This window comes from Danio rerio, chromosome 4 (assembly GCF_049306965.1).
Source record: "Danio rerio strain Tuebingen ecotype United States chromosome 4, GRCz12tu, whole genome shotgun sequence".
NCBI lineage: Eukaryota > Metazoa > Chordata > Actinopteri > Cypriniformes > Danionidae > Danio > Danio rerio.
In genome coordinates this window covers 4,505,938-4,527,901 of record NC_133179.1, presented here as the reverse complement: position 1 = coordinate 4,527,901, position 21,964 = coordinate 4,505,938, and the positions used below count along the sequence as shown (strand labels likewise).

General features: G+C 36.7%; 1 protein-coding gene and 4 long non-coding RNA genes across 8 annotated transcripts in view; 1 reads left to right on the top strand and 4 right to left on the bottom strand.

Moving 5' to 3' along the window:
• Positions 1–2,256: 2,256 nt before the first annotated feature.
• Positions 2,257–3,141, bottom strand: LOC141381974 (uncharacterized). Its single transcript, XR_012402920.1, has 2 exons — positions 3,111–3,141; positions 2,257–2,576 (listed from the first exon to the last, which is right to left on the bottom strand). It is a non-coding gene; the product is annotated as an uncharacterized lncRNA (long non-coding RNA).
• A 6,150-nt stretch (positions 3,142–9,291) lies between these two features.
• Positions 9,292–12,452, bottom strand: LOC110439420 (uncharacterized). The gene is made up of 3 exons (XR_002458315.3): positions 12,171–12,452; positions 9,731–9,829; positions 9,292–9,557 (listed from the first exon to the last, which is right to left on the bottom strand). It is a non-coding gene; the product is annotated as an uncharacterized lncRNA (long non-coding RNA).
• Positions 12,453–14,027: 1,575 nt separating this feature from the next.
• Positions 14,028–17,150, bottom strand: LOC110437805 (uncharacterized). Its single transcript, XR_223384.6, has 3 exons — positions 16,869–17,150; positions 14,473–14,571; positions 14,028–14,301 (listed from the first exon to the last, which is right to left on the bottom strand). It is a non-coding gene; the product is annotated as an uncharacterized lncRNA (long non-coding RNA).
• Positions 16,657–21,964, top strand: part of asb15b (ankyrin repeat and SOCS box containing 15b) — a 33,050-nt gene continuing 27,742 nt past the window's right edge. For 3 of the 4 annotated variants that reach the window (XM_073946646.1, XM_073946639.1, XM_073946644.1), the window contains exons 1-2: positions 16,657–16,870; positions 16,958–17,068. The gene's annotated coding sequence lies outside the window, so the exon portion shown is untranslated. Of the gene's footprint in view, positions 16,871–16,957; positions 17,069–21,336; positions 21,498–21,584; positions 21,696–21,964 lie in introns of those variants that run through there. The other variant, XM_073946640.1, reaches the window with a different exon arrangement.
• Positions 18,748–21,777, bottom strand: LOC101884608 (uncharacterized). The gene is made up of 3 exons (XR_223383.6): positions 21,496–21,777; positions 19,189–19,287; positions 18,748–19,017 (listed from the first exon to the last, which is right to left on the bottom strand). It is a non-coding gene; the product is annotated as an uncharacterized lncRNA (long non-coding RNA).

Below are 21,964 nucleotides of genomic sequence, written 5' to 3'. Positions count from 1 at the left end.
ATTTTTAGCAGTGTAGTTCACAAAAATCAACACAGGAGGGCGCAAAAAAGTTAATTTGTAGCAGTGTAGTTCACAAAAATCAACACAGGAGGGCACAATAAAGTCAATTTGTAGCAGTGTTGTTCACAAAAATCAACACAGGAGGGCGCAATAAAGTTAATTTGTAGCAGTGTTGTTATCAAAATTCAACACAGGAGGGTGCAATAAAGTTAATTTGTTGCAATGTAGTTCACAAAAAATACCACAGGAAGGCGCACTAAAGAATTTGTAGCATTCTAGTTCGCAGTTCACCACAGGAGGGCGCAATAAGGTCAATTTGTAGGGATGTAGTTCACAAAAATCACAACAGGAGGGCGCAATAATGAACATTTTAGAAATGAAGTTAACAAAATTCACCACAGGAGGGCGCAATAATGTACATTTTAGAAATGTAGTTAACAAAATTCACCACAGGAGGGCGCAATAATGTAGGGATGTAGTTCACAAAAATCAACACAGGAGGGTGCGCTACATTAAGGATCAGTAAAGTCAATGTTGGTAACAAAAACCACCACAGGAGGGCGCAATAATGTACATTTTAGAAATGTAGTTAACAAAATTCACCACAGGAGGGCGCAATAATGTACATTTTAGAAATGTAGTTAAGAAAATTCGCCACAGGGGGGCGCAATAATGTAAATTTGTAGGGATGTAGTTCACAAAAATCAACACAGGAGGATGCAATAAAGTTTATTTGTAGCAATGTAGTTCACAAAAATTCACACAGGTGGGCACACTACATTAAAGGTCAGTTAAGTCAATTTAGTTGACAAAAATCACCACAGGAGGGCGCAATAGTCAATTTGTAGTGGTGTAATTCACAAAAACCACCACAGGAGGGTGCCTTGGTAATCATTAGTCAATAAAGGTGTAGTCACTATGTACAGTTGTTAAAAATTATGTCTCGTCTACAGTTTTGGGCTCAGGCGCGCTTTGCACTCAAGCTACAAGCGTAGCGTACTGAGCCCAAGTTAACTGTGCCTGAGCCCGATTCAGAGCACTAACACTTCTCAAACTGTCCGGGAAAAAGGCCTGGGCACGGTCCAGATAAGTGCGAGTACGCCCTTAGACTCATGAAACTCATGCAAGCCATAGTTCTGCAAGCTCAATGGAGCAAGTAATAATGAGCTGTGGTTTAAATCATGGTGTCTTGTGTTTGAATCCAACTATCAATTGTTAAATTGTAAACATTATCTACAAAAAAAAATTGCATAAACACTGATGGGTCAATGGACAACAACAGGCCCATGATTTAAAAATTGCAGGTTCGATTTCTGCTTTTAATAACTTCCTAGTGGTTTTACTAAGGAAAAAAAATACACAGTTACAAAATAATTTAAAAAAATCAATAGTTTATATAAGCACACCAGTAGCTCAGTGGTCTGCACATCAGGACATGATCCAGAAGTTCCAAGTTTAAGTGCCACTTTAGCTTAGTCAGAGCAGCTATTTAAAAGACTATAGTAAATAGGAGATTGCGCTAATTGAGAGAAGCCAATTACACTGCACTAATTAACTGCCAATCAGGTCAATGGGAGAAGGTGCTAATATATATATATATATATATATATATATATATATATATATATATATATATATATATATATATATATATATATATATATATATAAAAGCTAAAGATTATACATAAGTGAAATAGATAGGGCAGATTACACTAGGAAAAAAAAAACTAGAAATTAGTCACAAAAAAAAAAAAAAAAAAAAACAATACTTTAAAATGAAAACCTAGCCAGCTCAATCCAAATTTGTGGTTCAGCAGGATTCCATTCTGCCATTTTCAGCCATCAGCTCAAGACCTTCAATATGCTTAAACCAGCCAGATTGTGAAAAACCACATGAGCAGCTAAAATAAGCTTTGGGATATGATTAGTCACTATGATTTTTTTGCACAAAAAGTGTTTGTTTTTAGTTCAGCAAAGACAGAAACTAGTTTATATCCTGATAAAATAAATTCTCAAAACATGAAAAATCTGTAGGTAAGTGCCAACTCTCTTGCTGGAGATGCAGCTCTGCAGTTTTGCTTCCACCCTAATCAAACACAGCTGCTTCAACTAATCAAGGAGTTAGAAACAGCTGCAGATTAAAAGCAGGTTAGTTGGAGGTGGATTGAGCTAATTGTGCAGAGCTGCAGACCTCAAGTTTTAGATAATTGCTAGAAGCACTTTTTTTAAATTATAATTCAGTTGAAAATCATAAACCACACAAACACATTTAATTTTATTTTGCACTATTATACAGACTGGGCACATTTTATGCATCCAAAACAAACTTTAACCACTCAATGATGCCTCAAACACTAAACATTTTGCCAAAAAAAAAACTTAAAGGGCCATAACCACCTCGTTAGAAGACTACAAGGCTTTAAAAGACTTGCAAAATGTTAAGTGTTGACAGCGGCATTATTAGAAGGATTGAAGATCAACAGATGTTCAGAAATGAGTCAGGTGAATAAGTCAGCTGTAGAAGAACTCCATGCCAGAATCAAATTGCTTCTCCTGCAGCTTTGATCCAGAGATCTAATAAAAGACAGTAGTCAGACTCAGAAAAACAAGTTTTCACCAATCCTGCAGTTAACATCAGTAAATGGGGCCAACATACACAATACCTATACAAATCAAGCTTTCATAAAGTGAAATTAAGACAAAGACAACTCTGAAATGCACAAACAAGCAGATCCAAATACCAATTTTCTCATTATGGACTATCATAAAAAGAACAAAATGAACTAAAATGGGATTTAACTAAAAGGAAATACAAAAACAAGTTAGTTGTGATTATAATGGGAATTGTGGTTTCATTTAAATCTATGGCTTTTTATACATTTTTGAATATTAAAACCAATTGCACGTCTAAAGACACAAAGATACAATTAAAACGTAATGGTGACTGTTCACAATGTTACTTACTGTATTGTACTAGTAAAAAAAAAAAACATTAGAACACTATTTTTTCCAGGATGATAATAATTACTTCAAGTCACACTAAAACAATTCACTTGTTTGTTTGAGTATTAATTTTTTTTTTTAACGTAACAAACCTTAGCATCTTACCTCAAGTCCACATCTTCACAAAAGGCCAGTGCCTGCATGTCTGTGGCATTTTATACCCTGCAGGTGTCACATTGTCAGCCAATAGCATTACAGCTTGTAAAATAGCCCTGCCCACTTCTTCTTCTTCTTCCTGTAGTTTAATGGCGGTTCGTATTCTGAACAGAGCATTACCGCCACCTACTGTGAGTTATGGATAAGAGACTCTTTTTTTTTTTTTTTTCTCTAGACTCTTCAAAACCCGAGCCTTCGATGTTGCTGCGTGTTCAGCTCCTCCATCAAGAGCTCAGGTCATTCACAGCCGAGACAGAGAAAATATAGTAGAAGATAGAGGAAAGCTTAATATTGCTCTGCCCACTTGAGAAACAAAATGCTCTTATTGGACCCATTTCACTGTCGTAAATGCTTTAATGTCAGAAAAGTTAAAATATAACACACTGATTCACAATATAAACTATTAATACCTGTGTTTTTAGTGAGATATTCAACGTGCAAATTTCCCTGTTTATCAAACAGAGAATATGGTTTAAATGAATGCTCATAGACACGTTCATAATATTAATAACAATACATTTTATTTATAGTGCACTTTAATTTCTTAGACCCAAAGCAAAACATACAAGGCAAACAAAGCAGAACAATTAAAACAATAAAAAAGACCACGATAAAACAATAACATATAAACAATTCAATACAATTGGATAATACAATTAACAAAAATAATCAATCTAAAGAAAAAGCAACGGTAAAAAGGTGAGTCTTGAGAAGTTTCTTAAAACAGTCCAGAGAAGCGACATTCCTGATGCTGATGGGTAGGCCATTACATAGCGCAGGTGCACTGTACGAAAAAGCACAGCCAATTCACAGCGTGGCTGATACAACAAAAGCCCCGATGAAGAACGAAGACTGTGGGTGGGAGTGGCCAGACTTACCAGGTCAAAACATTATATATATATATATATATATATATATATATATATATATATATATATATATATATATATATATATATATATATATATACAGTTCTGAAAAATGTAAAAATTTCAAGATGTGATTTAATGACATCATTGTTATTRTATATATATATATATATATATATATATATATATATATATATATATAAAGTAGGGATGTCAAAATTAATTGTTTTTTCGGTGCACCGCGATGCAGACGAGAACAATTCGATATCGGTTCAGTAATAATCATAACCGTTATTATTTACTGACGTCATTTATCTCTTATACGCGGTCACAGTAGAATACTATGGCGAAGGAGGCGAGGGCGAGTAAATAAAACACTCCTACTACTTGAAAGGTAGATAATTATGCACAGTTTGCTCTTCTTTCAAGCCGACAAGAAAATTAATGAATGAATATATTTCTTTATGATTAAGATGCAAGGATGTGTTATTATACAGCTGATGCAGAATAAAACTGCATAATTCAGAAAAAGTAGTAATACATGGTCACACATGAACTTTCTTGCAACTGCAAATGTATCTATTGTTTTTAAATGTGCAGATCTAATTTATAATTATGCTTTTCATACTTTGCAGTTGTGTCTTTTTAATTAACAAATAGCTGCGTCAGGTTATTTTATTATTAAATCAGTATATGTGCACATATGAACATTCATTTTAGGAATATTTTGTGTATAATAATAGTGAATAAATGTATTGAAAATGCAAGTAAATGTTTAAATGGTTGTAGACTAGGATGTTACATTTAATTGTTTCCGACAAAGACGTGACAAGCTCGGCCACGACAGTGGAAATTTCCGCTAACTAATCAGTGCAGCTTGTTTCTAGTGTAGGGCGGGCATAATTTGCAAGCTGAAATGCTATTGGCTGACATGTGATTAATGGGGACACCTGCAAGGGAATAAATGCCACACGCAGGCTAGCGTCTTGCCTGAAGACACGGACAAGAGGTAAGATGTGCAAGAGATGTGTGCTGATTTAGTACGTTTAAAGTTACATTTTGTAAAATTGAAACATACAAGTGATTGGTATTGATTAATTTTAGTGCATATATCATTATTGCACTAAAAAACTGTTGTGGGTTTTTTTTTATTTTATTTTTTATTAGTTGTACAACACCACTATAAGCCTTGCAAACAATCATCAGTACTTCTATCACTCTTCATATAGGTTTTAACATGTCAAATTAATACCTGTAACGAAGCCATAGAGAGACAGATGTTTATTTTAGGCCATTTTCATAAGTTACTTTAAATGGTTTCTAGCATTTTTTTTGGTTCAATTTCTACATTGTTTATTATAGTGCAATATACCCTATATTAAATTTTTCCAGTTAATGTTCCCACATCCTATTTTTATTCATGATTAATTCACTTTTTAAGCTTTAAGCATAATTTCTAACAAGGAAAACTAGTTTTCTATTAATTATTTGAATGTATCAGTACTCCCATCAGAAATACACTGTTATTAGTTTAGTTATTTTGAAAAACTGTTTATTTTTTGCCCCATTTACTGACGTGTTAACCAAGCATGACTGTTTTCTCACTGTTCTATTTAATTAGGTCACTGGATCAGAACTGCAGGAGTGATTGTAGCAAGTCCCTGAACAGCCTAACTTTATTCACCTCTAGACTTTATCCCTAACCGTCTGCTGCTATTTGATCTATCTGATGGTGGTATCAGCTCTGACTGATTCTTTGGTTAAATCTGTTTTTCAACATTTTCACTGGGACTTTATTAGCATTTGAAGTTGTGCATGTCATTTTAACGTCTCGTAGACTTTAAATGAGGTGATAGACATCAGTTTTAAGATGTGCAAATATGTAGTGTTTTGAGTGTGTAGTATACAGATCTGCCAAGTGTGTATTGTAAGTGCATTAAAGTGCTTATTTTAGTCTTCCTGGATGAGTTGGAAGAAGCTCATGGGTTTTTAGTAGTACAACACTAAGAAACCTTGTAAATAATTAGTGCTCTTAAATCTGTCTTCCTTTTGACATGTTAAGTTTTAACATGTCCAGGCAGTGATGACTAACACATTCGTCTCAATAATGGGTAATTTAAAGTTATTTTAGTCAGCTCCCTTTATACAATTGCACCTTTTTAATCTTTAATTATAACATTTTCTTTAATGTCGATTTTCAATTGATTTATTGAAATTAATTGTTTATTTGCCCAATTTTCTTGTATGTTAACTATGGTAATGACTTTAACCACAACAATGTTTCTTTTTATTATTAGGTCTCTGGATCTGAGGTGAAGGAGTAACACTGGCATGGAGTCCTTCAACAGCTGACCTTAATTCACCTTTGACTTATTCCTGAGCAGCCTCTGTCTGCTGCTCTTGTATCCATCTGATGGTGGTATCAGCTTGGACTGATTGTTTGGTTAATCTGTGCTTTAAACCATCTTCATAGAGCCTTTACTAGCACTTCACATTTTGCATGTCTTTTTAAATGAGGTGATGGACATCAGTTGTAATTAATACATGAAAATGTAGTGTTGGAGGGCTCCTGGAGTGGTTAATGTTTTTGTGTAGTATAAATGTGCCAGGTGTCTTTGTTTGCAAAATAAAAGGTTAAATGTGATTTTTGTACTCTTCATGATTAAGTATTACTCTAAACCCTGGACTTCATGTTTAACAATCAAAGGATTTATATCAGGTGCCGCGTAAGCACGGAATGGTAGTTTATTTATTTTTTTATTATTATTATTATTATTATTATTATTATTATTATTATAACTTGTAACAATTTACATATTATAAATGACTACTCACTCAAGAGTGGTCTGAATTGAGCAAGCAACAGCGGGATACAAACTTTTGACTTTGTTGATTTGTGGGATTTAAACCCTGAAGTTCCTTAACACTAATAGGAATTCTCTACTTGCTGCGACAGAATCTGGAACAACACAAGGATGATTTATATGGAGTGACTTTTTTTGGAACTGATTAACTTAACATTAACTCAAGGGAATGTGATTAAGTCTTTGTTTTAAACCTTGTTGAATCTGAATTACTTAGTAAATATGAATTCTGGTGTTTGTGGGATTTTAAGGCAGACCAAAAACAAACAAAACTACCCACTGCAACACAATCTAAAGTGGTGCTAGATTGTTTTAAGTTGAGTTTTGGTCTTTTTGGACCTGAATTACCTAGTAAGCACTTTACTGATTGCGGAATTCAAACCCAATAGTTTCACAAAGCAAACCATTATCCACTGTGCCATCCAAACCAACATAAGCACGTTTTAAATGGGCTTTTAAACTTTTTTGAGGTCTGCATTACTTGGTAAACTTGAATTTTGATAACAGTGGGATTTGATCCCAAACAGTTCACCACCAGAGCACAAACAACTATCCTCAGAGCCACAGAGCATGACAAACTTTATTTCTCAAATGTCTAAAAGACTTTAAGATTAAATTGAATGTTTTTACTTTGAACTTAATTTATCAAAATCCACTTCAAATTTCATCAATCATGGGATTGAACACAGACTTAGTGTAGCACTACATAACTAACTCTAAACACAATGACAAACAGATCTGCAACCAATTATAACTTAAAATCACTATATTTAATGTCTTTCATTTACTATATGACCAGACAGCTAATTGTATACTCATCACCTGCACCTAATCAACAGTCAGCATGTGTCAGTGTTCAACTTAATACGAACTGTGTCAAACTGAAAGTCTATATTGATGCTATCCAGCTCAGTCAACACAAATGTTTTTCGTGTTTTATCTGACACCTTTGATTCTGCTAACTCTCACAAATCTCTTTTCATGCAGTCATGATGCTATCCTGTGTCATTCTCACCAAAATGAGACCTTATGTTTCCCGTAAGCTTACTGAGATCAAGATTTCTCTTCCTTGTGGACAATAAGTGTATCATTAAAATATGGAAAAGCAGTAGGATTCAAAATGAGGAGGTGTGTCTAATCCTGCTCCGCTTTCCTGAGTTTAACTACAACCTGATTGAAAACACCTGGGAAAATCAAGATCTTCAGGATTGAACATCCATGCAGGTTTGTGCTCTGTTTTTAACTCTTATCAAAGGTATTTGCTTTAATTAATAAGTTATTTTATTTGGATTTGACATGTAAAGGGTTAATAAAGATCATTAAATACTGGTTATGGGTCAGTTTTTTGAGTAATTGACATTTTTAATCAAGTTACTCAAGCAGAAGTACTAATAGACATACTACTAGACATAGTGAGGTTTTGTCATGCAAATGTCCACAATTTCAAGTAAATTTTTAGTGGTGTAGTTAATAAAAATCCACACAGGAGTAAATGATGCATTAAGGATCATTAAAGTAAATTTTAAGTGATGTAGTTCACAAACAAACCACACAGGAGGGCACAATGTGAAAGATTAATAAAGGATTTTTTTGTGATGTAGTTCACAAAAATCACCACAGGAGGATATATTAAATTAAGGGTCAATAAAGTCAATGTACTTAAAAATCACCACAGGAGGGCGCAATGACGTCAATTTGTAGCAATGCAATTCACAAAAATTACCACAGGAGGGCATATTAAATTAGGTATCAACAAAGTCAATGTACTTAAAAATCACCACAGGAGGGCATATTAAATTAAGGGTTAATAAAGTCAATGTCCTTAACAAATCACCACAGGAGGGCGCAATGATGTCAATTTGTAGCAAAGCAGTTCACAAAAATCACCACATGAGGGCGCAGTGAAGTCAATTTGTGATGTAGTTTACAAAAATCACCACAGGAAGGTGCAATGAAGTCAATTTGTTGCGATGTAGTTAGCAAAAATTGCCACAGGAGGGCGCATTAGTCAATTTGTTTTGATGTAGTTTGGGAAAATTCACCACAGGAGGGCGCAATGATGTAAATTTGTAGTGATGTAGTTTACAAAAATCGCCACAGGAGGGCGCAATAAAGTAAATTTGTAGCAATGTAGTTTACAAAAATTACTACATGATGCTACAATCAATTAGACAGCATGTAGCTACACAGACTCAGTGGTGCAAGTAGTAATGAGCTGTGATTTAAATCGTGACGTCTTTAGTTCGAATCCAACTAACAATTATGTTAAATTGTGATCATCACATGCAACAAAATCACATAAATGCCACAGTAGAGAGTGAATTAATTGTGGGTGAGTGGACAAGCATGTGCTCTCTGAGAATAAGATGACAATGAAGACATGGGTTCACAACACGGTTACTTTACTATGTTTTTTATTAAAATCACAGCTCAGAACAAGTCAAACATCAGTTCCAGCAGGTGTTCAGACAGGAGATCTGTGGCTCTGTGGTAAGAGCGCTGCCCCACGGCTTCAGGGGTTGCTGGTATCGGTCCCAGCCAGAACTCTGCGATATGTGTGAATGGTGAGTGAGTGTGAGGCGCGCCTGAAGAAGGGGGGATACCAGTTCGGTCTCCCCCTGGAGCTTCCGGAGCCGTGTCCAGCAGGGGTTATACTTTACAGCCTGCCAAAAAATTTAAAATGAACTGTATAAAAATTCTGGACCTTCGTCCCTTCCCCACCCGTTTCGGTTACCATCATTTACTTTCTAGAGGAGTGACCCTCCACAAAGCAAATGATGGTAACCGACATGTGCAAGACAAACACACACACAATCACACACATGATCTACATCACCTGTGCAGCAGCAGATGATCATCATCAGTACAGTCAGTGTCTGTCCACACGTCTCTGCTTCTGTTCAACAGGCTTACAGTCCACAACACTTCACTGATCCTGTAGAGCAGACAAACAAATACACACATTATTACACACACTGAATATCTGATCTAAAAATAGACAAATATTAGATCAGTATCAAATATTGTGCCCTCCTGTGGAGATTTCTCTGAACTACACTTTTGCAAATCTTGAATTTACTGAATTTGAAATATTCGCCCTCTTGTGGGGATTTTTGTGAATTGCACTGCTGCCGCTCTAAAATAATGAAAGTTTCAGCCTCGTGTGGAGAATTTCTGAATTACACCTTTGCAAAACTTCAATCTACTGAATTTAAAATATTCGCCCTCGTGTGGTGATTTTGGTGAATTACACAACAGCAAATCTAATTGAATGAATTTAAACACGTCGCCCTCCTGTGGAGATATTTCTGAATTACACCTTTGCAGATCTGTTGATTTGAATGATTGTGGTGATTTTTGTGAATTTCAGCACAGCAAATGCAAAGCATTGAGATTTCAGCTTCCTGTGGCGCAGCTGCATTTTCATCCACTGATGGTGACAACCATAAACATTTTATTGTGTAAAAGAAAGCAGGAAGTGTTGAGGTGTCTGCGGTATTAAAAGTGTTAAAATGTCTTAAATCACAAAAGCAAAGTTTTAGACCTTCAGAAGTCTTAAATCAACTGAAATATTGTGTTATAGGTCTTAAATCTTATTTAACAGCTCTTAATTTTCCCTTGTTCATTTATAGCTTCCCAATCTGGCCATTAATACCCAGACAATCACCAACAATCTCAATACAACTTTCAATTTTTTTATTTAAAAATAGCATTTAATTACTTTCCCTACAGTAACATTTGCTAATAAGTTATTTATTTATTGCTGAGGATACTGACCTGACCTAGATTTGTATTATTAAATTATTATTAAGATTGTTGTATTAAATGTTTTACGTTATAATCGTTTTTAAAGGGCAATGGAAAATCTTTTCCAACTGGGATATTCAAATAAAATCCTCAGCATTTAGCCCTGTATAAGTCTAACATTTCATTTATAATGGTCATTAAAATGTCTTGAATTTGACTTGATGAAATATGCAGGAACCCTGATTTAATCTTTGGCATGATTTTGATCAGTGAATGAAGTTAAACATGACCTCATTTAGTGATGTGTTCAGTCAGAGAGTCTCTGTCTCTGTCAAATCTCTGTTTTCAGGATCTACCAAGCCAGGTTTGAGGTCATGGAGAGCTCTTGAGCAGAACTTTATTCTTGATGGACTAGAAACAACTGTTTACTGAATTATTTGCCGTTTTATTTGTTAATTCTTTTCAAAGTAATTTCTTTTATATGCTGGAGAGACTTTCTGTGTAGCAGCAGCTGCCAGTCTGGATGTAGATTATACCAGTATTCAACCAGTCGTTTTGGTCTCACCTGGTAATTTCCCTCCTGACAATGTCCGTGTGTTTAACCACTGTTTAATCTTTAAAGCACACACTTAAACATCTGATCATTTATAAGTGATTATTTTGCTCGCTTTATTTAAAACTTCAGGATAAATGCTCGAATAACAATATGGAAAAATCAAACAAATATTAATGTAATATAAAACTATTGTCAAAAGCTGATGACTACAGACTTGACATAAAATATTGCCAAATCAAATGTAAAATATTGTACTTTAAAGCTTGTGACTTTCTCATTATGCTGTTATTCACTCTAGATCGTCATTTAGTCAGTATGTAATTAATGCATCACACATCAATAAACACATTTAATTTATCTGACGAGCTCTTATATCGGGGATGCAGAATGTTTTCATTGCTTACAGATTTCACTGACGCAGACACAAGTAATAATTATACCAACAAAAACACAACCACATTTCCTTTCATGAATGCCTTTTAAAGATGACTGCTTTTTAAAAATCATATATTGTATTAAGCTGTGCATGAAGTGTTAAATTATAAGTATTTCTGTTGCTATATTAAGATGCAACAAGTGGATTAAAAAATCTTGTAAGCTCTGTAATAAAGCAGATTTGATCAGTCTTTCTCCAATAGTATCTGGATGCAGACTTGGATTTGCAAACTGAGACTGCATAAATCAGACTTGCAATGTAAGACGTCACTGTAAGGTGTGGGAGTAGGTGTGCGCATTAAAGCGCAGTGTCCATCCGCTCCACTAGGCGGCATCAGCGAGCTGCTCTTTTAGCCTGAACACCTTTGACAACAGCGCCACAGATCATCACAGGTACACCGTTTTACTGGCGTCAAGTTGAGCTCCAGCAGATGACAGCTCAGTGACAGACTCATAATGTCAGTCAACAGCACATATTACAGCCCGACAGTGAAGAAAAGCGACACAAAGTGCAGACATGGAGAGTAACGCGACTCACCTGTAAGTGACTTTGTTTCGGTGGGTTTGTTTGTAGTGATGTTGCTGTAGTGTTTGTGTTCAGGCATTGCTCTCTCTCCTCCTCTGCAGCAGTGAAGATACACACGTGTGTCTGTTGTGTTTCTGCTGCACATCTTTCCTCTTTCTGACGCTCCTCCACACACTCCTCCACATCCAGGCGGATTCACAGCTCCAGTAAAGGTATTTATGAGCTCATATTTCCAGTAGAGAGTCCAGAAAGTGTGTTTGTTGTGCTGCTGCTCTGTCGCGTGTATGTTGGGGGAGGGACTTTCTGTAGAAAGCATCTGATTGGCCAGATTTGGTGTAGAGTCCTCAATACAGTATGAGGAGACTTTAGAGGTAAATGATGATATTTACAGTGTTTAATTGTGTTTAGTGACATTTAAAGCCCCACAAGCAGCTGTAAGATCATTTAAAATATGGTTGATGTGTTTGACTGAAGAATAAGCAGGTTTTTTACATTTTGAACAATGAAATATAATAATATATCAGCATATGATGTAGTTTGAATGTATTTTGAATCATTTACATTTGATATTAATTATTTGTGTTTATTTAGATTTTTTTTTCAAAATGTGTAAATGTGGTCATCCTTACACTGGAGAAAGAAGTGTGTGTTTGTGTGTGTGCTGATGGTGTAGTGGTCAGAGCACACAGCCTGAGATGTGAAGTTCTCACAGTATACCTGGGTTCAAATCTGAGTCCTGTTACTGCTCTTTACTGCTGATCTAAATACAAAAAACAAAAGTGTTTTCCTCAATCCTGCACTGATTACTTTCCTGTCAGCAGTTTCTTTGGTTTGATCCACACAGCAAAGTGAGTTTCGTACCCAAGCCTCTACCGTAGTCTCGTTCACATTGACTGTGTGTTCAGCCACTAGCCCATCATTGCTTTCATGCTGCTTGGGCCACTTTGTCTGACTGAATTCCAGCAAATGACAGTAAAGTAAGCAATAGAGAGATTTGAACCCAGGTCTCCTGCATGAAAGCACATTGCTTTATGACTTGAGCCACTGACAGAGATGAATTTACACTGCTGGAAATTGGTTTTATTGAGAGTTTTGAGAAAGATGTGATGTAATTGTAGCAAGTGAGGGACTCAATCCTTCAGTCTTCTGTATGGCAGTCAAGCACTCATCCACTGAGCCACCGGAGTTAACTATTGGTATTATTTTTTGTGAGCCAAATTACAAAGACAATAATCTCACATCACGGTTCAAATCAGGAAATAGATAAAGCTCCATTAAAACATTTTCTTCACCATCCAGACTCTGTGGCTCATGTTATAAAGTGTTGAACTTTAATCAAAGAGACCCGGGTTCAAATCTCACTATGGCTAATGTCCAGCTTGAGCTTATTATATTCACCATCAGTGTCCTGCCCTGATGATGGAAGCTGATGGTGAATATAATGAGCTCAAGCTGGATGATGATGTGAAACTCATGATGATTGAGTGAATAAACACAAGTTCTCTGAGGAAGAGACTCATAAAGACAAGAGTTCACATCTGACTTGTTCTAGCAAGAGTGGGATTTGATCCTTCACACTTCTGTATGATAGTTGAATGCTCATCCTTTAAACCACAGAGCTTGATTTTTGGAAACGGTTGTTTTGTGGACCAAATTACAAAGAAATATGTGTCAAACCTTGGTCATGATGGAGTTTGTGATAAAGCCCCATTCAGATATCTCCTCCAACATCAGACTTGGTGGCTCAGGTCATAAAGTGTTGGGCTATAATCAAGAAGACCCGGGTTCAATCCTCACTATGGGTAATGTTCAACTCATTATACAGAACACAAGTTCTTTGAGGAAGAGACTCATAAAGACAAGGGTTCACATCTGACTTGTATCTTGTTTTATTGAATCAGCTCACACACAGGTCAGCAGTCAAACATCAGTTCCAGCAGGTGTTCAGACAGGAGATCTGTGGCTCTGTGGTAAGAGCGCTGCCCCACGGCTTCAGGGGTTGCTGGTATCGGTCCCAGCCAGAACTCTGCGATATGTGTGAATGGTGAGTGAGTGTGAGGCGCGCCTGAAGAAGGGGGGATACCAGTTCGGTCTCCCCCTGGAGCTTCCGGAGCCGTGTCCAGCAGGGGTTATACTTTACAGCCTGCCAAAAAATTTAAAATGAACTGTATAAAAATTCTGGACCTTCGTCCCTTCCCCACCCGTTTCGGTTACCATCATTTACTTTGTAGAGGAGTGACCCTCCACAAAGCAAATGATGGTAACCGACATGTGCAAGACAAACACACACACAATCATACATGATCTACATCACCTGTGCAGCAGCAGATGATCATCATCAGTACAGTCAGTGTCTGTCCACACGTCTCTGCTTCTGTTCAACAGGCTTACAGTCCACAACACGTCACTGATCCTGTAGAGCAGACAAACAAATACACACATTATTACACACTGAATATCTGAGCTAATAATAGACAAATATACAAATATTACATATGTAGGAAATATTGCGCCCTCATGTGGAGATTTCTCTGAACTACACTTTGTCAAATCTTGAATTTACTGAATTTAAAATATTCGCCCTCTTGTGGGGATTTTTGTGCACTGCACTGCTGCTGTTTTAAAATACTGAAAGTTTCAGCCTCGTGTGGAAATTTCTGAATTGCAGCGCTGCGAATTTGGTGAATTACACAACTGCAAATCTAATTGAATGAATTTAAACATGTCGCCCTCCTGTGGTGATGTTTCTGAATTACACTATTGCAGATCTGTTGATTTGAATGATTGTGGTGATTTTTGTGAATTTCAGCACAGCAAATGCAAAACACTGAGATTTCAGCTTCCTGTGGCGCAGCTGCATTTTCATCCACTGATGGTGACAACCATAAACATTTTATTGTGTAAAAGAAAGCAGGAAGTGTTGAGGTGTCTGCGGTATTAAAAGTGTTAAAATGTCTTAAATCACAAAAGCAAAGTTTTAGACCTTCAGAAGTCTTAAATCAACTGAAATATTGTGTTATAGGTCTTAAATCTTATTTAACAGATCTTAATTTTCCCTTGTTCATTTATAGCTCCCCAATCTGGCCATTAATACCCAGACAATCACCAACAATCTCAATACAACTTTCAATTTTTTTATTTAAAAATAGCATTTAATTACTTTCCCTACAGTAACATTTGCTAATAAGTTATTTATTTATTGCTGAGGATACTGACCCGACCTAGATTTGTATTATTAAATTATTATTATGATTGTTGTATTAAATGTTTTACGTTATAATCGTTTTTTAAAGGGCAAGTGAAAATCTTTTCCAACTGGGATATTAGAGACAAATCCTCAGCATTTAGCCCTGTATAAGTCTACAATTTCATTCATAATGGTCATTAAAATGTCTTAAATTTGACTTGGTGAAACCTGCAGGAACTCTGATTTAATCTTTGGCATGATTTTGATCAGTGAATGAAGTTAAACATGACCTCATTTAGTGATGTGTTCAGTCGGAGAGTCTCTGTCAAATCTCTGTTTTCAGGATCTACCAAGCCAGGTCAGAGGTCATGGAGAGCTCTTGAGCACAACTTTATTCTTGATGGACTAGAAACAACTGTTTACTGAATTATTTGCCGTTTTATTTGTTAATTCTCTTCAAAGTAATTTCTTTTATATGCTGGAGAGACTTTCTGTGTAGCAGCAGCTGCCAGTCTGGATGTAGATTATACCAGTATTCAACCAGTCGTTTTGGTCTCACCTGTTAATTTCCCTCCTGACAATGTCCGTGTGTTTAACCACTGTTTAATCTTTAAAGCACACTTAAACATCTGATCATTTATAAGTGATTATTTTTGCTCGCTTTATTTAAAAGTTCAGGATAAATGCTCGAATAACAATATGGAAAAATCAAACAAATATTAATGTAATATAAAACTATTGTCAAAAGCTGATGACTACAGACTTGACATCAAATATTGCCAAATTAAATGTAAAATATTGAACTTTAAAGCTTGTGACTTTCTCATTATGCTGTTATTCACTCTAGATCGTCATTTAGCCTGTATGTAATTAATGCATCACACATCAATAAACACATTTAATTTATCTGACGAGCTCTTATATCGGGGATGCAGAATGTTTTCATTGCTTACAGATTTCACTGACGCAGACACAAGTAATAATTATACCAACAAAAACACGACCACATTTCCTTTCATGAATGCCTTTTAAAGATGACTGCTTTTTAAAAATCATATATTGTATTAAGCTGTGCATGAAGTGTTAAATTATAAGTATTTCTGTTGCTATATTAAGATGCAACAAGTGGATTAAAAAAATCTTGTAAGCTCTGTAATAAAGCAGATTTGATCAGTCTTTCTCCAATAGTATCTGGATGCAGACTTGGATTTGCAAACTGAGACTGCATAAATCAGACTTGCAATGTAAGACGTCACTGTAAGGTGTGGGAGTAGGTGTGCGCATTAAAGCGCAGTGTCCATCCGCTCCACTAGGCGGCATCAGCGAGCTGCTCTTTTAGCCTGAACACCTTTGACAACAGCGCCACAGATCATCACAGGTACACCGTTTAACTGGCGTCAAGTTGAGCTCCAGCAGATGACAGCTCAGTGACAGACTCATAATGTCAGTCAACAGCACATATTACAGCCCGACAGCGAAGAAAAGCGACACAGAGTGCAGAAATGGAGAGTAACGCGACTCACCTGTAAGTGACTTTGTTTCGGTGGGTTTGTTTGTAGTGATGTTGCTGTAGTGTTTGTGTTCAGGCATTGCTCTCTCTCCTCCTCTGCAGCAGTGAAGATACACACGTGTGTCTGTTGTGTTTCTGCTGCACATCTTTCCTCTTTCTGACGCTCCTCCACACACTCCTCCACATCCAGGCGGATTCACAGCTCCAGTAAAGGTATTTATGAGCTCATATTTCCAGTAGAGAGTCCAGAAAGTGTGTTTGTTGTGCTGCTGCTCTGTCGCGTGTATGTTGGGGGAGGGACTTTCTGTAGAAAGCATTTGATTGGCCAGATTTGGTGTAGAGTCCTCAATACAGTATGAGGAGACTTTAGAGGTAAATGATGATATTTACAGTGTTTAATTGTGTTTAGTGACATTTAAAGCCCCACAAGCAGCTGTAAGATCATTTAAAATATGGTTGATGTGTTTGACTGAAGAATAAGCAGGTTTTTCACATTTTGAATAATGAAATATAATAATATATTACCATATGATGTAGTTTGAATGTATTTTGAATCATTTACATTAGAATTTTATTTATATTATAATTTTATATAAATTATTTGTGCTTATTCAGTTTTTTTTTTTCAAAATGTGTAAATGTGGTCATCCTTACAGTGGAGAAAGAAGTGTGTGTTTGTGTGTGTGCTGATGGTGTAGTGGTCAGAGCACACAGCCTGAGATGTGAAGTTCTCACAGCATACCTGGGTTCAAATCTGAGTCCTGTTACTGCTCTTTACTGCTGATCTAAATACAAAAGTGTTTTACTCAATCCTGCACTGATTACTTTCCTTTCAGCAGTTCCTTTAGTATGATCCACACAGCAAAGTGAGTTTCGTACCCAAGCCTCTACCGTAGTCTCATTCACATTGACTGTGTGTTCAGCCACTAGCCCATCATGGCTTTCATGCTGCTTGGGCCACTTTGTCTGACTGAATTCCAGCAAATGACAGTAAAGTAAGCAATAGAGGGATTTGAACCCAGGTCTCCTGCATGAAAGCACATTGCTTTATGACTTGAGCCACTGAGAGAGATAAATTCAGACTGCTGGAAATTGGTTTTATTGAGAGTTTTGAGAAAGATGTGATGTAGTTATAGCAAGTGAGGGACTCAATCCTTCAGTCTTCTGTATGGCAGTCAAGCACACATCCACTGAGCCACCGGAGGTAACTATTGGTATTATTTTTTGTGAGCCAAATTACAAAGACAATAATCTCACATCACGGTTAAAATCAGGAAATAGATAAAGCTCCATTAAAACATTTTCTTCACAATCCAGACTCTGTGGCTCATGTTATAAAGTGTTGAACTTTGATCAAAGAGGTCCGGGTTCAAATCTCACTATGGCTAATGTCCAGCTTGAGCTTATTATATTCACCATCAGTGTCCTGCCCTGATGATGGAAGCTGATGGTGAATATAATGAGCTCAAGCTGGATGATGATGTGAAACTCGTGATGATTGAGTGAATAAACACAAGTTCTCTGAGGAAGAGACTCATAAAGACAAGAGTTCACATCTGACTTGAATCTAGCAAGAGTGGGATTTGATCCTTCGCACTTCTGTATGATAGTTGAATGCTCTTCCTTTGAACCACAGAGCTTGATTTTTGGAAATGGTTGTTTTGTGGACCAAATTACAAAGAAATATGTGTCAAACCTTGGTCATGATGGAGTTTGTGATAAAGCCCCATTCAGATATTTCGTCTAACATCAGACTTGGTGGCTCAGGTCATAAAGTGTTGGGCTTTATTCAAGAAGACCCGGGTTCAATCCTCACTGTGGGTAATGTTCAACTCATTATACAGAACACAAGTTCTCTGAGGAAGAGACTCATAAAGACAAGGGTTCAGATCTGACTTGTATCTTGTTTTATTGAATCAGCTCACACACAGGTCAGCAGTCAAACATCAGTTCCAGCAGGTGTTCAAACAGGAGATCTGTGGCTCTGTGGTAAGAGCGCTGCCCCACGGCTTCAGGGGTTGCTGGTATCGGTCCCAGCCAGAACTCTGCGATATGTGTGAATGGTGAGTGAGTGTGAGGCGCGCCTGAAGAAGGGGGGATACCAGTTCGGTCTCCCCCTGGAGCTTCCGGAGCCGTGTCCAGCAGGGGTTATACTTTACAGCCTGCCAAAAAATTTAAAATGAACTGTATAAAAATTCTGGACCTTCGTCCCTTCCCCACCCGTTTCGGTTACCATCATTTACTTTCTAGAGGAGTGACCCTCCACAAAGCAAATGATGGTAACCGACATGTGCAAGACAAACACACACACAATCATACATGATCTACATCACCTGTGCAGCAGCAGATGATCATCATCAGTACAGTCAGTGTCTGTCCACACGTCTCTGCTTCTGTTCAACAGTCTTACAGTCCACAACACGTCACTGATCCTGTAGAGTCGACACACAAATACACACATTATTACACACTGAATATCTGAGCTAATAATAGACAAATATCCAAATATTACATATGTAGGAAATATTGCGCCCTCGTGTGGAGATTTCTCTGAACTAGACTTTGTCAAATCTTGAATTTTCTGAATTTAAAATATTCGCCCTCGTGTGGTGATTTTGGTGAATTACACAACTGCAAATCTAATTGAATGAATTTAAACATGTCGCCCTCCTGTGGTGATGTTTCTGAATTACACTATTGCAGATCTGTTGATTTGAATGATTGTGGTGATTTTTGTGAATTTCAGCACAGCAAATGCAAAGCATTGAGATTTCAGCTTCCTGTGGTGCAGCTGCATTTTCATCCACTGATGGTGACAACCATAAACATTTTATTGTGTAAAAGAAAGCAGGAAGTGTTGAGGTGTCTGCGGTATTAAAAGTGTTAAAATGTCTTAAATCACAAAAGCAAAGTTTTAGACCTTCAGAAGTCTTAAATCAACTGAAATATTGTGTTATAGGTCTTAAATCTTATTTAACAGATCTTAATTTTCCCTTGTTCATTTATAGCTTCCCAATCTGGCCATTAATACCCAGACAATCACCAACAATCTCAATACAACTTTCAATTTAATTACTTTCCCTACAGTAACATTTGCTAATAAGTTTTTTATTTATTGCTGAGGATACTGACCTGACCTAGATTTGTATTATTAAATTATTATTATGATTGTTGTATTAAATGTTTTACGTTATAATCGTTTTTTTAAAGGGCAAGGGAAAATCTCTTCCAACTGGGATATTCAAATAAAATCCTCAGCATTTAGCCGTGTATAAGTCTAACATTTCGTTCATATTGGTCTTCAAAATGTCTTAATGTCTTAAATTTGACTTGGTGAAACCTGCAGGAACTCTGATTTAATCTTTGGCATGATTTTGATCAGTGAATGAAGTTAAACATGACCTCATTTAGTGATGTGTTCAGTCGGAGTGTCTCTGTCTCTGTCAAAGCTCTGTTTTCAGGATCTACCAAGCCAGGTCAGAGGTCATGGAGAGCTCTTGAGCAGAACTTTATTCTTGATGGACTAGAAACAACTGTTTACTGAATTATTTGCCGTTTTATTTGTTAATTCTTTTCAAAGTAATTTCTTTTATATGCTGGAGAGACTTTCTGTGTAGCAGCAGCTGCCAGTCTGGATGTAGATTATACCAGTATTCAACCAGTCGTTTTGGTCTCACCTGGTAATTTCCCTCCTGACAATGTCCGTGTGTTTAACCACTGTTTAATCTTTAAAGCACACTTAAACATCTGATCATTTATAAGTGATTATTTTTGCTCGCTTTATTTAGAAGTTCAGGATAAATGCTCGATTAACAATATGGAAAAATCGAACAAATATTAATGTAATATAAAACTATTGTCAAAAGCTGATGACTACAGACTTGACATAAAATATTGCCAAATCAAATGTAAAATATTGTACTTTAAAGCTTGTGACTTTCTCATTATGCTGTTATTCACTCTAGATCGTCATTTAGCCTGTATGTAATTAATGCATCACACATCAATAAACACATTTAATTTATCTGACGAGCTCTTATATCGGGGATGCAGAATGTTTTCATTGCTTACAGATTTCACTGACGCAGACACAAGTAATAATTATACCAACAAAAACACGACCACATTTCCTTTCATGAATGCCTTTTAAAGATGACTGCTTTTTAAAAATCATATATTGTATTAAGCTGTGCATGAAGTGTTAAATTATAAGTATTTCTGTTGCTATATTAAGATGCAACAAGTGGATTAAAAAATCTTATAAACTCTGTAATAAAGCAGATTTGATCAGTCTTTCTCCAATAGTATCTGGATGCAGACTTGGATTTGCAAACTGAGACTGCATAAATCAGACTTGCAATGTAAGACGTCACTGTAAGGTGTGGGAGTAGGTGTGCGCATTAAAGCGCAGTGTCCATCCGCTCCACTAGGCGGCATCAGCGAGCTGCTCTTTTAGCCTGAACACCTTTGACAACAGCGCCACAGATCATCACAGGTACACCGTTTTACTGGCGTCAAGTTGAGCTCCAGTAGATGACAGCTCAGTGACAGACTCATAATGTCAGTCAACAGCACATATTACAGCCCGACAGTGAAGAAAAGCGACACAAAGTGCAGAAATGGAGAGTAACGCAACTCACCTGTAAGTGACTTTGTTTCGGTGGGTTTGTTTGTAGTGATGTTGCTGTAGTGTTTGTGTTCAGGCATTGCTCTCTCTCCTCCTCTGCAGCAGTGAAGATACACACGTGTGTCTGTTGTGTTTCTGCTGCACATCTTTCCTCTTTCTGACGCTCCTCCACACACTCCTCCACATCCAGGCGGATTCACAGCTCCAGTAAAGGTATTTATGAGCTCATATTTCCAGTAGAGAGTCCAGAAAGTGTGTTTGTTGTGCTGCTGCTCTGTCGCGTGTATGTTGGGGGAGGGACTTTCTGTAGAAAGCATTTGATTGGCCAGATTTGGTGTAGAGTCCTCAATACAGTATGAGGAGACTTTAGAGGTAAATGATGATATTTACAGTGTTTAATTGTGTTTAGTGACATTTAAAGCCCCACAAGCAGCTGTAAGATCATTTAAAATATGGTTGATGTGTTTGACTGAAGAATAAGC